A 16,964-nucleotide genomic window follows, 5' to 3' on the forward strand; every position below is an offset into this window, starting at 1 on the left:
TAGGTACTTTCCACTAAACTCATTATAAAGTGATTGGCCTCCAGGAAGACATAACAGTGCTTTGCAGCTGACTTGGCAGTGTCAAATCTTATCAGATGGTGAGTGCCAATGGAGTAAAGGGGATTAAACTGATAGGTTGCTACTGTGAAGCCTGCCGCTTCCAAACCACCCTTGTTGATCAATATTGACATTTCTGAAACCTGTCAAATTTCAATCATTCTGTATGGTGATTATCATGCCACATAGATAGTTAAATGGTGGCTTTTTTGTTTTTTAATAACCTTACAAGATAATGCAATGAGGGGTCTTAAGTACTTTTTTTTTTTAAGAGGCAAAACTGCTTCTATAGTCTTGTTCTATACCTTGAAAAACCTGGCTAACGTTTACATTTGCCAGTCATTCATAAAACTTAGTAGAACTATTGGGGAAAGCATGAAAAATTTATGTTTTCTTAGTGAATCCCATTGCCAACCAAATAGCAACATTTCTTCTTGATTTCTATCATATGCTGGAAAAATATAAGCTTTGCCATCTAATTCAAAGCAAGGATGTTCATGTTAGAAAGATTGGGGTGTATCCAATCTTAGTCACTTAGTGGTATGCCTGTTCCACTGGCAACATGGGGGATGAAATTTGCTTCAGTTTGGACGTAAAGGCACACCTACTAAATTTGCACTTACTGAAACACAGCAGCCCTTCAAGATGTGCACTTCTCCAAATTTTTCAGTGCAGTTCTCCAGCCAAAAAATATGTACTTCCATATACTAAAGTAACCTGTGCATTAAAAATTCACATATTGGTAAAAATAATAACATAAAAATGTATTATACTGGTGAAAATAAAAATATTGGGGAGAATAATTCTGTGAAGTTCACTCTTTATCCAAAGAAACAAGACAGCTCAGAAGGCCAAAGCTAGAGAGCAGAGCAACTGGGCTGCTCTCTGCCACAAACTCTTTCTGCTCAATAAACTCTGTTATCTCTTCTGCTTCCAATACCTCCTCCTCCAAGTCTGCTGTCTCTTCTTCCTATGACCAGTCACCATTGTCAGGGGTGTCAGCTTGATTACAAATAATATAAATCAACAGTTTAAGAGCATTTGGAGTATAAAAAAAAACACATAAAAATAAAAAAGAGAACTGACTTAGCTAGCCTTACCAGAAACCTGCTCACCAGCCTGGATCCTGCCCCAAGGCAAAAAGTTGGTTGGTTGTAAAAGTAGACAAATCAATATGGATAGCAGAAAGATAGGTGTGTGAGGAAAGCATCCAACATAAGGTAAATAAGGTTTTGTACCCCTTTTTCGCACGCCAGAGACAGGACCCACCAGCCAGGCCTCAGGGGCTGGATTTAGCCCCCAGTCAGGAGATTATTCTGTGACACCTCAGCTGTGAGCCATTACACTAATTGCATCTTGAAAGGTCTGGAAAGATACCTGAGAAGGGGATAGGCACAGAGTTAAGGGCTCTTAGATTACCAGGCACAAGGACCCAGTTTACTCTCCCAGACCACCTTCTGACCGATGTAATCCTGACACTGCATGCAGGGTTTTTTCTACCCAAAGCCAATTTTTTCTACCCAAAAGCCACTATTGCTGCTTTTGCCTAATTGCTCTAGAAAGCCTCTCCTTCTCCCAGAGGGGAGGTGTTGTGAGCAGGAGCCATTCCCATGTCAGCAGGGGGGGGTATTCGACCCCCTGCATCATTTTCCTGGCTGCCACGCTGTGCCTGTCAGGCAAACCAATAGGGTTGGCTTGGGGGCAGGGTCCAGCCACATTTAAGTGGCCGCGGCAGCCCTGTGCCTCATTCTACTTCCTGGAGTCGTGGCGTTGGAATATGTGTCGTGTATTGGTGGGCGGAGTGAAGCCATCACCTACCCCTCCCCTTGTTAGGTATTCTGTTAAAGGAATCCAGTGGTCGTGGATCCTGTCCGATGCCCTGCTGGTGGCTATGGCCATGGCATGACCCCCGGTGACATCAGGGGAAGCTTCTAGTTGTATTTATATCAACAAGCTCCTCCCACTGGTTGTTAACCTTCAAATGACCCACCGCAACGCGGGGTGGGGTCACATATAGGTTGTTTGATCCAATGCCTAAGCCAATACAACCATGCTGTAACCAATAAAGTTGTGGCCTTCCTTAATAATAATAATAATAATAATAATAATAATAATTTATTATTTATACCCCGCCCATCTGGCTGGGCCTCCCCAGCCACTCTGGGCGGCTTCCATAGAAAGCAAAAATACAGTAAAATATCACACGTTAAAAACTTCCCTGAACAGGGCTGCCTTAAGATGTCTTCTGAATGTCAGGTAGTTGTTTATCGCTTTGAAATCTGCTGGAAGGGCGTTCCACAGGGCGGGCGCCACTACCGAGAAGGCCCTCTGCCTGGTTCCCTGTAGCTTTGCTTCTCGCAATGAGGGAACCGCCAGAAGGCCCTCGGCGCTGGACCTCAGCATCCGGGCAGAATGATGGGGGTGGAGACGCTCCTTCAGGTATACTGGACCGAGGCTGTTTAGGGCTTTTGCCCATTAACCTAAAATACATGTGTCCTTGTGTCTTATTTCCCCCTATGCAGTAAATAAGTGATTGAGGGTAGGGGAGAGGAAAAACAGGGATAAATAAAAATTGGAGGTTTTAATGGTCCTCCATCGTCCTCCAATCATTCTCAGAACTTTTAAAGCCTGCTTTTCATGTGAAACAAATCCTGCTTTTGTTACATATCTTTGTGTGTAGTTTGTCTCTTTGAAGCACCCACTTGATAAAAAATGGAAAGGTCATTTGTTGCTATTGTTTTCTGTTATACCTGTCATAATAATAATCATGTTGTGCTTTTATCCACCTGAAGTATCCTTAACAGCTCAAGTATTCACTGGCTTGTTTAACTGGAAAATGCTCCGGCTCAATTCTATGCCTGTTGAAGCAGATGGGCTTGAAGGCTGAACTTGCCTTTGTAGATTCAGTTAATAAATAAACCCTGAAAGCTAGCATTCAGTCAGCACTTTATTGCATTTCCCGAAAATTTCCTAACCTGATAATTTCTGGGTTTTGTGCGATCTTTCATATGACATTAAGCCACTTCTGGAAATCAAGCAGGAGTTTAGTGTTCATGTTCATGTTCATTGCTTCCAGGAAAAAAAAAAAATCCATTTGCAACCCTGTTAACCCAGGAAATTGTAGAAATCTTGCACTGGAATTTTTCTGCTGCTTTCATGGATCATGCCATGTAACAAAATTTGGGATGGTTTCCTGGTGCACAGTTCTTTACCATTTTTTCCATTTTTCTCATGGGAGAACAGAAGAATGCTTTTTAATAAAGGATGGAACTACAGTCACACCTTGGTTTTGGAACAGCTTAGTTCCCGAATGTTTTGGCTCCTGAACGTTGCAAACCCAGAAGTGATTGTTCCAGTTTGCAAACTATTTTTGGAAGCTGAACATCCGATGGGGCTTCCGCAGCTTCCGACTGGCTGCAGGAAGCTGCGCTTTGGTTTCTGAACATTTTTGGAAGTCGAATGGACTTCCAGAATGGATTCTGTTCAACTTTTAAGGTACGACTGTATGTCCAGTGCCATCCACCGTTGTGTCCTACCATGACTACTGGTGTGAATAAAATGTAGAGTGATATGGCAATATATCAGCCAAAAAGCACAGTTCAGTAACACATCAGGTAGTGCAGTGGGAAAGGAATGCTAGAAACTTGGACAGAATCACTAACATTATAACCAGGAAAATTAACACATTGTTATTTGTGATTTTATCTGCCTCGATTATGCTGCTAATTTATTGTGCATTTAAAAGTTTACATTTTAAAAATTGCTGCTGTCTCTGAAATTGCCATGTCTGTTGTCAGGATTATAACAGTATATTATGTATGAAGTGCTTTGAAAACCTGAAGCATACCATACACATGGGAAGTCTTGTTACCCACACCCCAATCTCTGAGCATCTTTTGATACAGTTAAAGCAGGGATCCTGTTGCGCCCCCACCCCCTTATGTTGTTGGACTACAATTCTCATGGACAATGGATGATGGGAGTTGCAGTCCACCAACATGTGAAGGATCACAGGTTCTCCACCCCTGACTTAGAGTCTGGGCCTAAATGTGTGTGCTCACATGTACATTAGTAAAAAGCTAATTAACTTTGCCATTCCACAAATCTTGAAGACCCAACATTGGAAGTTGTTGATTGCCATGCAACTCTTTTCCCCCTCTTTTTTTTTACAATGTACAGAGCCATCTGTCCCTCCAATTTTTCATCATCAGTCACTTTTTCCTTTCCAACAATACATTGCAGCTGTATTCCTCCTCCTCCTCCTCCCCGCTTCAGACCTTACTTTTTCACATCCTCCTGCATTTTGAGAAATAGAAATCCTGGGTTTTCAAACATATTTCTATGCAGCTGCAAAGGCTCATTCACATTTTTACAGCCTGAATCATTTTAATGGGCTAATTTATATTTTAGCTGACGACTCCTGCACATCTTAGCTTCAACTGTGAGGAAATATTCAGATCTTGAAAGCAAACCTGCTTTGTTCCTTCAGATATTTACCATATATTAAGTTCAAGGGCCAGTTTTAACATAGAAATGACTCCACTGTTTTGACTCTTTAGATCCGGGTGAGGAACTTCAGCCCCGAGGCTAATATTGTTCTCTGGACCCCTATATCAAGCCCTCAGGTCTCTCCCCTAGCTGCACACCCCCAGGCCACACACATTATTGGCACTGTTCCATATAGCTTTCAAACTCTCTGTGTGTTGGTGTCGAAACCAAAAACTTCTGGCTAAAATGTGGCTTGCTGTATAAAGGTAAGAGGAGTCACTTTTGCTCCTGATCCTATCCACTACTGGCATGTTGTCCCTGGAAGGCTGTCCATGATGGAACGTGGCCTTTCCTGTGCTAAAAACTGTAATCGTAGATTCATAGAATTGTAGGGTTGGAAGGGATCCCCAGGGTAATCTAGTCCAACTCCCTGCAATGCAGTAATCTTTTGCCCCATGTGGGGCTAGAATCAGTGATTCCGAGAAATAGTCTCATGCTCTACTGACTGAGCTATATTTGTCTTGGAATGGAAAAAATATGTAGTAATTTCCCTACTACGGGTTTTGACCAGGTGTGGGGGATCTTTCTGCCTCCAGGTGTTTCTGAACTCTGACCCTCTTTGGCTTTTGGCAATGCTGGCTGGGGCTGACAGAAGTTCAGCAGCATCTGGAGGGTCAAAAGTTCCTCACACCTCCAAATGACATGCTCTTGTGGGTGATGTGGTATCACTGGAAATAATTGCCTTATGAGTCAAAAGTTTTCCAGAAAAATGGCGAAACCTCATGACCTCCATACAGCATTCTTGAATCTCCCATGTAGATTAATTATATTAGTTGTAACTGCTGCAAACTGTCACATTGGCTGGCTGTAACTAGTCTCATACCCTCCAACATCTTGAGTCCCAAAACCGAGACTCGGATCTTGCTGCCTGTGCAAGTCACATGGCCTGTGTGAGATCACAGAGCCCAAAATATGGGGGGGGGCTGTGCATGCACAGCACCCAAAAACACGTATTTTGGGGCACCACATGAAATCATGAATCTGAAAAGTGTTTTTTTTTTTCTAAGGAACGAGATCTTGGCACAAAATAGTGTGACATCATGGCACCCTCAATGGCCATTGTGTTCTCTCACAATAAAACAGGATGTCCTGTTTTTTCCAGGACACTTGCAGTGTATGTATCTTGTGAATATTACTAACCAGAATTAAGAAATTAGTAATGTGTAGGTAGCCCTAGTATTCCTGGAGGGGGAAATGGATATGCATTTGAATGTTTGAAGGTAGAGTTAATGAGAGGCACTGAAATGTCTTTTATCTTTTTCAAATTAGGTGACAGTTAATGTTAATCAAAGCATTTGAAGTGCCAAGGTTGATTTGTGAATTGGAAATGATTGCTTGTTTCAACACCTTATTGAACTATATTATGACTATAGTGTGTAGTTTATTTTTTTGTACACATTTTCATAATTAGGAAAAACATTATGCTGGAAGCATAAATCAGCATGTAATCGATAATGATGAACATGTTTAAAAATACATTAGCAATTGATTAGGCCATCTTAAGCAATAAAACAGGAATTGATCTGAAAATAAATTATGTGTATTCCTGCCAAGAAAGTTGCGAAGGAAATATTAACTCTCATATTGCTGGGATAATAAGATTAGGCTTTACCTATCTGGTGCTCTCCAGATGTTTTTCGACTACAACATCTATCAACCCCAGCCAACATGGCCATGCTAGCTGAAGTTATAATCCAACACACCCTGAGGCCTCTAGATTAGTAAAGGCTGTTACAGATTGCAAGAGTGTACTTCTGTTCTCAGACTAGCTGATAACAGGTTGGAAGATAGTATCTTCCTTTGGAAGGGGCTTCCTGAGTGGAAAGTTCCAGTTTGGTTTGCAGAAATTTACTGTTTTAATCAGTAAATGTTTAAATGTTGTTGTTTAATTTTTGTATTTCACAGTGTCGCAGGTGATTCACACCTTACATTCAAAGCCTCATTATAACATTTTAACAGTCATGGAGAACCCAGAGAAACCTAGTTTGTTAGGGAATATGTCCCTCAGAGAACTGAAATTCCCATTGTCCTTAGCAAACTACAGTACAGTTCCTGGGATTCTTCATGAGTGTCAAAATGATATAATAGTGCTTTAAATGCATTGTGTAGATGTGGCCTGAGGACTGAGCTGCAAGATAGGAGTTGGGCGGGGACTTAGTTCAGCAGACTACAAGCAGTGACTCAGACAAGCCTTTTATAGTCTTTCTTGTTCAAGAGGCTTCAATGGCCAATCCTGAGCATACGTCTTGGCCAGCCAGGGTGTTCTAAGCAACAGCTCTGATTCCTCTTCAGACTGGGATACCCAAATCTGACACACAGATATGTAGAACTAGTGGAAGTACTAGAGGAGGAGGACATAATAGTGAATAAATTATCCATGTATATGCATAATTGTTCTCTGCCCCAATGGACTTGCAATGTACAGTAATACCAGAGCCAAGGAAGACAAAAGAGGTAGGGTGAGGGTCAGTGGGGTAGAATTGGGGGGAAGGGAGCATGCAATATTCTTAGTTGAAAATTTCACCCCCCAAGATTTGCATTTGAACTTCTCATTTTATAATGGGGGGGTCACTGGGTTGCATCCCATTTACTTCCTTCCATTCAGAGCAGATCCATAGAAATTAATGAACCTGTTAGTAATGTCAATGGGTCTACTCTGAGTAGGATTGGAATTTGATACAGTGTATAAAAAAACCTCTGGTGCAACTGGAACCCCATTAGTTACAGGAAGTTGCAGCAACTGATAAAAATACAATTTACATCTCATAGACATGGATTGCAGTGATCTGTATTTAGTCTTAACAAAACACCTCCTCTATCCCCACTACCCATCTCACTCAAGGGTGTTTCATAGGATTATTTGAGGTAGCCATTGAGGAAATGGTAAGCAGCATATCACTTCATGAGCTTAACTTTGTTCACAGTTTCTGTTCTCCCATGATGATAAAACTCTGTCCAAGAGAGCTCTTTTTATTCTACCTATCACTTGACACTTGCAATTATCTCATGATGAATGAGGGCATATCAGCTGGTCCTTACAGGGTAAATTCAGACAACCATTTATTTCCCAGTGGCCGCTGGCTTTTGCAGTTGTTCTTTGCTGGGAATTGAGGGCAGCTAAGCTGCCTGAAGCTTTTCAGACGAATACTGTCTGTGGAGCCTGTTGTTCACTAAGACCCCTTCAGACATCAGTGCTGCTCAATTCCCATCACGTGGTAACTGGGAGAACAAAAGAAAACAAAAGCTGGGAGGGGGGATCTGTCTACTTACTCACAGTGTTCTGTCTGCTGTAATATTAAACTTCTGAATGCTTGAGGCTGTTTTGAGGTGGAGAAAGGTCTTTGGGGAAGTGTGGAGTGGGTTAGGGTCCTCTAGAAATTGCTTTGTAGCAAAGGCAGCATTTGTATGTGGAAACATTTTAAATTAATGTATATTTCCAGTGTCCCACATAAGCTTGCTGACATCCTCTTAGCTGTAGCTTGAAAAGTTCCATTGAATAGGCATGTATATTTAAGCGAATAATATATTTTTTTAACTTGTTTCCCCCCACCACCACCACCACCTTGATATTTGGAGACCTCTTTGAGTTTTCCCAAGGAAGAAGGATTGGTGGTTAAACCACCTTGGGGATTGTAGATCTGTGAGAAGAATATGGATGTCCTAACAAGTCTCTGCACCCTTAACAAGTTACAGTTCCCAGAATTCATTGGGAGGCTGTTTAGAGTTTATTGCTTTAAATGTGCATTACAGATGTGGGCTTAGACTCAGATATTTGGGGAAAGATCACAAATATGCTACACTGGAAGAGAAGGGGAGGACCTGAGTTGGGCCAGGGTCCACTGGCTTATGAGAGTTCACTGCCCCGGCCCAATAGTTGCTTTTGGGTCACAGTGCTGCTAATGAGGCAATGGCTGTTTCTCCATCATGCTGTACTGCTGCCCAGCTGAGATTTGAATTGCACTGTAATAATAGAAAAATGTTGTAAGTTCAGTCACCTAGGGAAGAGTTTGACTAGAATGAACTACCCGAGAAAGATCTACAATACTGGATAAACTCCACATGTGCATACCATTAGAACCCAAGTTTCTTGCCAGAGGTGATGTGTGCAAAGGTATGTAGTGTGTCAATCAAGTCCCATGTGCAGATAACTACCGTAATTTTTGCTCTATAAGACTCACTTTTTCCCTCCTAAAAAGTAAGGGGAAATGTGTGTGTGTCTTATGGAGAGAATGCAGGCTGCGCAGCTATCCCAGAAGCCAGAACAGCAAAAGGGACTGCTGTTTTCACTGTGCAGCGATCCCTCTTGCTGTTCTGGCTTCTGAGATTCAGAATATTTTTTTTCTTGTTTTCCTCCTCCAAAAACTAGGTGCGTCTTGTGGTCTGGTGCATCTTATAGAGCGAAAAATACGGTACTGGAAAGTTCCAGTGCTTCAGTAATGCTAATGGCTGCAAATGAAACTATGGAAGGTGGCACATTTTGAATGTTTCTGAATCTTAATTCCAACTCCAGTATTTTGCCTGCAATAATGTGTTTTAATAATTTCAATTTGCATAATGGCAGAGGTAGCTTCATGTCCTTGAGAGGTCATTCCAAGAAGTGAGACCCCCAGAAAAGGTTGCAAAGCACTGGGAAATAGTACAAAGGTTATTTGCCACAACCCTCATGAAGAAGACTTAAGATAAAGTAATGGTGGGATGGTTATAAATATTAACTTTAACAACAGAAAATCTGCAAAACCAGTTAATCAAATTATGAAATTATAGGCAGGTGGGTTTCACTTAACATCTAACACGGAAACATCTCTCAAATTCCCTGGGCATGCTAAAGAGCTGCATTCTCCCCAGTCCTGGATTAGAAGTAAATGCTCCCTCTGGGTAAGTAAGCCTTGGATAGCTAATCCCAACATGTGCACCCAGAGCCCACTTCACCAAGGCATGTACTCCAGGCTTAAAGGGCACCCTCAAGTAAAGGCTATGGAAGATAACCCAATAATGCCTCAGGGTGCCTGTCCATGAAATCCTTAAGTTCCCTTACCTGCCTTCACTAAATTCCAACCCAAGCTAATAAATACACACCAAAAGATAAACAGGATTGCCCGACAGTGCTTAGTAAGTGAAAAACAAGAGAGTTCCCCCAAAATTCCTGCTCTGCTCCTAATAAGGGAACTAGGAAACCTAACACTGTATGGGAAGGGAGGGTGCTGCAATGAAGAATTAGAAGAAGGAGCTGTTAGGGCCAGCACTGGCTTAAATAGTTGGCCAGATGTCATTTTCCTTTGGACTAAAGTACTCTTGTGATCCCTAGACCCCTCTCCTTGGGAGCAACCAATTGAAGTTGGTGTATGGGAACAGCATTTTAAGTTAAAAACTAGAACATTGACAGCCCTCAGCCACTTTGTAACATTAATGAGCTAAGCATTGGTTCAGTAAAATATGAAAGGAGAATTTTCTTGGATGCCAAGATGTTAGTTTGGGGCAAGTACTCTTTGGTGAGACAACCCCGGTGGAGATTTAAAATCACAGAACAGGCAGTAAAGTATGGAAGTATAGGCTGCAGCACATTCAATATATGCCCTTTAAAGTGAGTTTCCCTTTTCCCCCAGCATAGGAAAAAACCACATGTTTGGTAAGTTAAAAATGGTTTACTTACAAACTCTCTAAAGATCAGATTCATGTGCTTTTCCACACATCAGTTATTAAAGATGCACAGGTAGTAAAGCATAGCTTCATTACATAGTGGTTAAAGTTCCTCAATTATTGTTATAGGAACAAAAAACAGACTTATGAAAGCCATTCTCGGGCAGATTTCTTTTCACTTTTCCCTTGTGACCAGCCCAAAAAATACATTGGAACAATCTTTGTGAAAATTGCTGTGATACACCATTGCATATTGGTTATCAATTAACTACTATTGCAGATTAAAAACCATCAGATGTCAAGTACTGTAATCAAACACCATTAAGCTGCAAACAGAGGTATCACACAAAATATTTGAGTATCCAGAGACATAATCATTTTTAAAGGTTATTTTTCGAGGAGAATCTTGGGAAGCAAATTCATTTTTCAAGAACCAGTTTTCAGAAAAGTGTAAACATAGATGAAACCCAACCTAGAAATCTTTTAACCTGGCCTGCAGTCTGTTTGCTTTCACATTTCAAGACCAGTGAAGATTTAAAAATGCACACACATACACAGAGGCAAAAATTTTAAATCAATAACAGTAAAGACTTTTAAAAAACAAGCCAGAAGGCCTTTGTTTAACTGAAGCCCTGCTCGGGTGGCATATCTGATTCAGATATGATTGTTCAGTGTTCATTTATTTCTGAACACCAAGAGATTATGGGGGGGGAAACACTCTAAAGATTTAATTAAAATCTGTTCTTTTGCATTTAATACTGCCTAATGCTTTTAATTAATCTGAATATCCTTAATTATGCCTGTAATTTTTAACTATGTGTAAATAGCTAATTAAAGTATTAGACCATTCTCAAATGGGAGCCAGAACGAAATATCCAATATTGTATGTGGCTGATTAAAAAGGATTACACGTGCAGCTTTAGGTGCAGGTGGTTATCAAAACCAGCCAGGTTACTTTTAACACAGTTTGGCTACAAGAGGTCGGGGTGGGAGAGAGAGTCTGGTGTCAAGACTAATTTGCTCAGAATAACAGGATTTGTGTGAGAATGTACTGTTTTCATTCAGTCTAAAGACCATCCACCCAGAGACAGCATCAGTGAACAGAAACATCAAGAAGAATGCTGGATAAAGTGTGCATAGATCAGCTTTCCAGAACCCAGAACCCTCTGTCTGTTGGACTACAACTCTCATCACCCCCAACCAGTGTGGCAAAAGGTCAGGGTTTATGGGAGTTATAGTCTAAAACATCCAGAAAGCACCAGGATGAGGAAGACTGGTGTGGACTATATTTATAGTCTCTGTTCACAGCTTCAGATGAACTTGTGGAGATAGGGTGGGTTCAGCAAATAGAGTTCCTCCCTCCCTGCACACATGAATCCCTGGGGATAAACAGAGTTAAAAGCATTTGTCCCTTTCTCTTGCTGGAGGGGTACTCAGTTCCAGCTCCCTTTGCTGTTGGAGTAGAGTGAGAGTTCTTGTTGGCTGTTGTGTCTGGAATGCCTGTGGCAGAGAAGTGTTAGCAATGTGCTCTCTTTTGTGCAAAGCACCTTTTCTTCCCCCCACCAGGCTTCCCCTTTCTGAGCTCTGAGTGGCCTGAAGTGTGTGCGGTCTAAGGCCAAAGAGAGGTTGCCCCATGTTGCGTCCCTAATGATCTGTGTAATGGTGCCCCTGTGTGGCATTTATATACCACTAGTTGTGTGCTATGATATGATTGTGACTTTCAACAGCCCCCATTTTGTTATAGTGGGGCGGTCAGCATCATAGAGGGCAGCTTTTTTGCTTTCCCACTGAGGTCAATGGGAGGGAAGTTATTTGCTTTAGTTCCAGGGCCCGTGCAGAGTTCCATCATTGTTGGGGATGTGGCTGTGATTTTGAGATGGGAAACCTGTGTCCAGTCAAATTCTGTGCTTGGCCAATGGTCAGGGATTAAAGGAGTTCTAATCCAGGAACATCTGATTAGGGCCACATGTCTTCCACCTCTGGATGCAACATAAGTGTGGTCCTCCATTGTCCTGCCCCTGGTATTAACAGCTATACAATCTTATAGCAACTCCACTTGTGTATTTTCAGTAGCGGAACAGCTGTCTCCATGGAGTGTTCACCAGTGTATAACTGTTATGTCCAAAGCATATTCTGTGTATCTTTGGTGTTGAAGGGCTTCAATCATATCTTGTAACCTTTAAAACAGTGCAGAGGAATGTTGCTCAGTGGCAGATCATCTGCTTTGCATGGAAAAGGTCTCAGCTTCATTCTCTGGGATCTTTAGGTTGGGGCTAGGAATGTCGCTCACCTGAAACCCTAGAGAGCTACTGCCAGTCAGGGTATACAGTTATGAGCCATATTGATAAATGCTTTGATTGGGTATAAGGCAGTTTCCTATGCTCCCATATTTTATATCCGAGTATACAATAGGATTACTCCATTAATGTAGCATTGGATGCAGCTGAATCTTAATCTAACGTTGTGAGAGTTCACATTTATAAGAATGAAAGGAAACAGAGCAGAATAATGGTAATAGATTAAGCCTGAAATTTACACACATTTAACTTGTGTGCATTCAGCTTTAAGCAGGTGGCAGAGAAAGAAAAACAAATTAGAAAGAGGGAGGGGAAAAAGGCTTTGGCAATCCTACCTGCCATTGTACCCACTGTGTTTTGGCTATATGCAATTTGAGCTTTAGGTGTGATCCCCAGACAGTAACCCCCACATAAGTTGCGGGCTCACTGTATTACATTTATTACATTCTCTGGTAATATATTGTGATCACAGCAGATTATCTCAATTCAGTCCAAACTGGTGTACAAAGAGGAAAAGAGACTATTTTAATATTGTTCATAAGCAATTGCATATATGCAAACTGCTTAGTGTCGTGTGTGGGTGGGTATGGGTGTGTGTGTGTATTGTGTGTGTGTGTGTGTGTGTGTGTGTGTATAAATATATATATAAAACATGACACTAAGCGGTTTGTATAATTAATCTTCTATCTTGCACATTATACTTTACACAGGTGATTGCTTTCTTTTTTTCTTTTCTTTTCTTTTCTTTTCTTTACTTAAAGAATCCCCTTCAGACCCTGGAAAATCTAAGAGGAAAAGTTCAATTTCCTTTGTATTCATTGACATTTTGATGTAATTAACTGAAATGATAATATCTCCCTAAGGAGTGGGCAATTATAACTGGTTCAGGGTGTTGTTGTTGTTTTCTTTATGTCATGTCGTATTCAAAACTGTGAAGTTCTCTCCTAAACCATATTAGATTTAGGCTTAGCATGTCCTTTCCCTAATCCAAAAGAGCACAGGCTGTTCACAGGATTTCAGCCTACTGCTGGACATGGGAACCTTTGAGAAAACCCTTAAATGACTCATTCAGTATGATACAGGCACAGCACTTGAGTACAGACAGATCCCTACAGGGTTCAAATAAACCCATTTTTTACCTGCCTCCTCAGTTCAGGGGGGCATATAGAGGCAGCACAAAGAGCAATTCAGAGAATTAGGAGGTCTTTGTATGCTTCCCACATCACTTTGTGACCTTGTGAATATAAGATATATTTTTTTTAAAAATCCTAAGCCAGAATAGACCTCTGGGCTCACCCTTTGCCTTGAAAGTGTTACAGCCAGAAAATCTGCTGCAGATATAAGACCTCTATATAAGCGTCATACTTTTCTCTACCCCACTGATGCCATGGGGCACAAAAGGTTCCTTATTGCTGAGTTAAATGGGGGGGGGGGGGAGAGGGAGCAGAGGGAGAAGAGTAGGAGGGGGCATAAGTGGGTGATAAGCAGAGCAAGGAGTGGGACGACTCCATCACCCAAATCTATATTTCTTCATCCAGGCAAGCAAGAAGTATTATTCAAGGGCACATCCCAGTGAGCAAAAGCACATGAGAGGCTATGGAGCAGGACTGATGAGTGGCACAGCCTTGGGTTGTGTGTGTGTGGGGGGGGTGGCCCTAGGAAAGATCCAAGTGGAAGGCAGAGAAGTCTGCAAGGGCACATACTGGCTACCCTTGCCTTAAGCACAAGTAAGGCAGGACAACATGCATGCATGTAATGTTCAGAGCCTAAATGAGTGTCCACTCCCTCCCCCCACCCTGTGCCTCTCACCTTGCCCCATGAATTTAGCTGGCCAGATCACTGAAAATGTGTGTGATGAGTGGATAGGGGTAATGTAAAACTCTTATGCATTTTTTTTGGGGGGGGGTTCAGAAAACTTGTAGTGTATGAAGCATCTCTATGTAGCATAGAGACTGTGAAGATGGTCTGGTAGCTGCTTCCAAAAGAAAGCAGGTTTTCTCTTTTTTAATATTTATATTTTATTAAGAAATCAGGTTTTATTGACTCTGACATGGAGCACCTCTCCCCGGCAAACATTATACTGCAGTGCCAGAAAATGACACCGAAACATTATGAACATCTGCCTAGGAGGAACAGTTTTCTGGAAGCTTCTGATGCAATTTGCAAACAGCTGAAGCACTGGAAGAAATTATGCTTATTTAGCAAATCAGCCTCCGAGTATAACGAATATGGGAAGGGAAGTGTGAGGGAGATGAACAACAGGAGTATATAAAAGAAAGACAAATGCTTGCTGCTGTTGCTCATTGGGGTCTGCAGCTGCAGCTTTCTAAAGTGGGAGGGAGGGGTATGTCTGTACTAGCCATGTGCCAGGCTTATCCATCTAGTTCTACACAGCTCAGATGCTCTCATTATGATGCAGCATGTGACTCTTTCACTGGGCTGCTTTGAAGGTAGGCACAGTCTCTCACTTCTGGTCCAAACCAGTGTGCATATCCATGGAAGGTAGGGACAGACTGATATGTCAATTTGTCTTGGATTCTCATATACCCCCTTTTTGTTATTTTTTTGTTTGTTTGTTTGTTTGTTTTAAAAGTTACAATGGAAATTATTTTGCATTTTCATGCAAATTTCACCTAATATTGTACAGCATACAATTTTGCCATACTGGTTTTTGGAAAGCTATTTTCTTAATATAATGTAGTGTTTTCCAAAATTGTGTCTGCAGCTGTTTTTGGACCATCATCCCATCATGCCTGATCACCGGTCCTGCTAGCTAGGGATGATGGGAGGTGCAGTCCCAAAACAGCTGGGGACCCAAGTATGGGAAACACTCATATAATGCATTCCTGCATGTTATTTTCACCAATATATGCATTTATAGGCACATTTAACATTGTATATGTATTTCTGTACACACTACTTAGCTGAAGAACTGCTGTGTTTTGGTTTGAATTGAAAGTGTGAATTTAGGAGGTCCACCTTCAAATGTGAATTGGATCAAATTTCTCTCCACCTTTGTAGACAACACAACACTAAGTGTTGTCTGCTGGCTTGCTGACTGGCTGCAGTAGTTTGTGCCAGAGGGTGAGAACATATTGGGTGAGAATATGTACCTAGCTGAGATATAAGGTGGCTTGACTGATGGTTTTTCTGTTTCTACATTACAGGGTTAATGACAATTCCTAATAGCTATATCCAGTGTGATTAATGGGTGCTTTGCGATTTCATTTTTGTTTTTATACTGTTTTGAGTGATTGCATATGTATTGTAGTTTTATTTAGTTTCTTTTATAAAAAAGAAACTGTTCACTGCTGGGGGGGGGGGAGCTTTTGACCCATATGTGGCCTATAAATAAGGCATAACATAACAAGTGGTCAGTAGGGTTTCTTGTTTTTTAAAAGCTAAAAGTTGAACAACAAGGGCCTCTCATTATGGGAGATTGATTTCCTTTCAGGTAAGTTCAAAAAATCCTTACACACTGCTGATACATGTGTTTGCCCAGATTGACCACCAAATATATTGGATAAATATTTAACCCTATCAGAGACAGGCGTTGAGGCTACCTGTGCTGATCTCATTTCATTTAAATCCCAGGACACCAGTTCCCAGAACTTGTCTTCCCTCTGTTCCATTATTGCTAGTCCCCAATTCCAGATTCTGGATTTTCAGGTTTATTGTTTTTGAACCTATTCTTGTATTCCAACCTACATTTGATCAAATTTTCCATAGATTTCTCAATTGGATTCTTATGAGAATTCCTAATTGTCTTAGCCATAACTTTCTTGGCTGCTTTACATTGACTATCAGACCATCAGTTTTGAGTAGACTTGTTTCAGGTTACATTGTTATTAACTTTAAACCCATAAATTCATTTGAGTTTAGTCCCAAGTTAATGGGCCTAGAATTGTGGCCTTAACTGAAATGGGTAAAACGGGTTGTATCCAATTAAGTCCTACTCAGAACAGAGCCATTGAAATTAATTGATCCAAGTAGGTCATGTCCATTATTTTCCATGGGTCTACTCTCAGTAGGACTCACACTGGAAACAACCCCATGTACCACTAAGGAGAATCTTACCAAATTCTCTATGGTAGGAATCCTGAATACATGTGGCAAAAATGGAAATCTGTGACAAAATTATAATTTTGCCATGCAGCTTCTCCAAAGTTCTTTGCACTGTAGCAAAGTATTCAGCCTCATGATTTTGAGTTTAAATTTTTGTTATAGTTTTAATCTGAATAGTTAGAGTAATAGATTAAGCAGTTTGATGGGAGTGCCTCTCAGATTACTATTTTGGCATTTTATTGTATTTATTTATGTTAAAAGTGTGTAAGTCCCAAAAGGATGAGACATCTGTGTTCTGAAGTTCAGCTGAAACCATTCTATATATAGACGCTTTTGCACAAGAGGGAAGTGTTGGAAAAT

General features: G+C 41.1%; 2 long non-coding RNA genes across 2 annotated transcripts in view; one reads left to right on the plus strand and one right to left on the minus strand.

The window, feature by feature from the left end:
* LOC307207744 overlaps positions 1-16,964 on the minus strand; it is a 962,945-nt gene that overhangs the window by 292,942 nt on the left and 653,039 nt on the right. The gene's annotated exons all lie outside the window — the stretch shown is intronic.
* Positions 14,888-16,964, plus strand: part of LOC307207739 — a 185,742-nt gene continuing 183,665 nt past the window's right edge. The window contains exon 1 of the long non-coding RNA XR_013834815.1: positions 14,888-14,989. This is a non-coding gene — a long non-coding RNA (uncharacterized lncRNA). The remainder of the gene's footprint in view (positions 14,990-16,964) is intronic.

Source organism: Podarcis cretensis (assembly GCF_951804945.1).
Source record: "Podarcis cretensis genome assembly, chromosome: Z".
Lineage (NCBI taxonomy): Eukaryota > Metazoa > Chordata > Lepidosauria > Squamata > Lacertidae > Podarcis > Podarcis cretensis.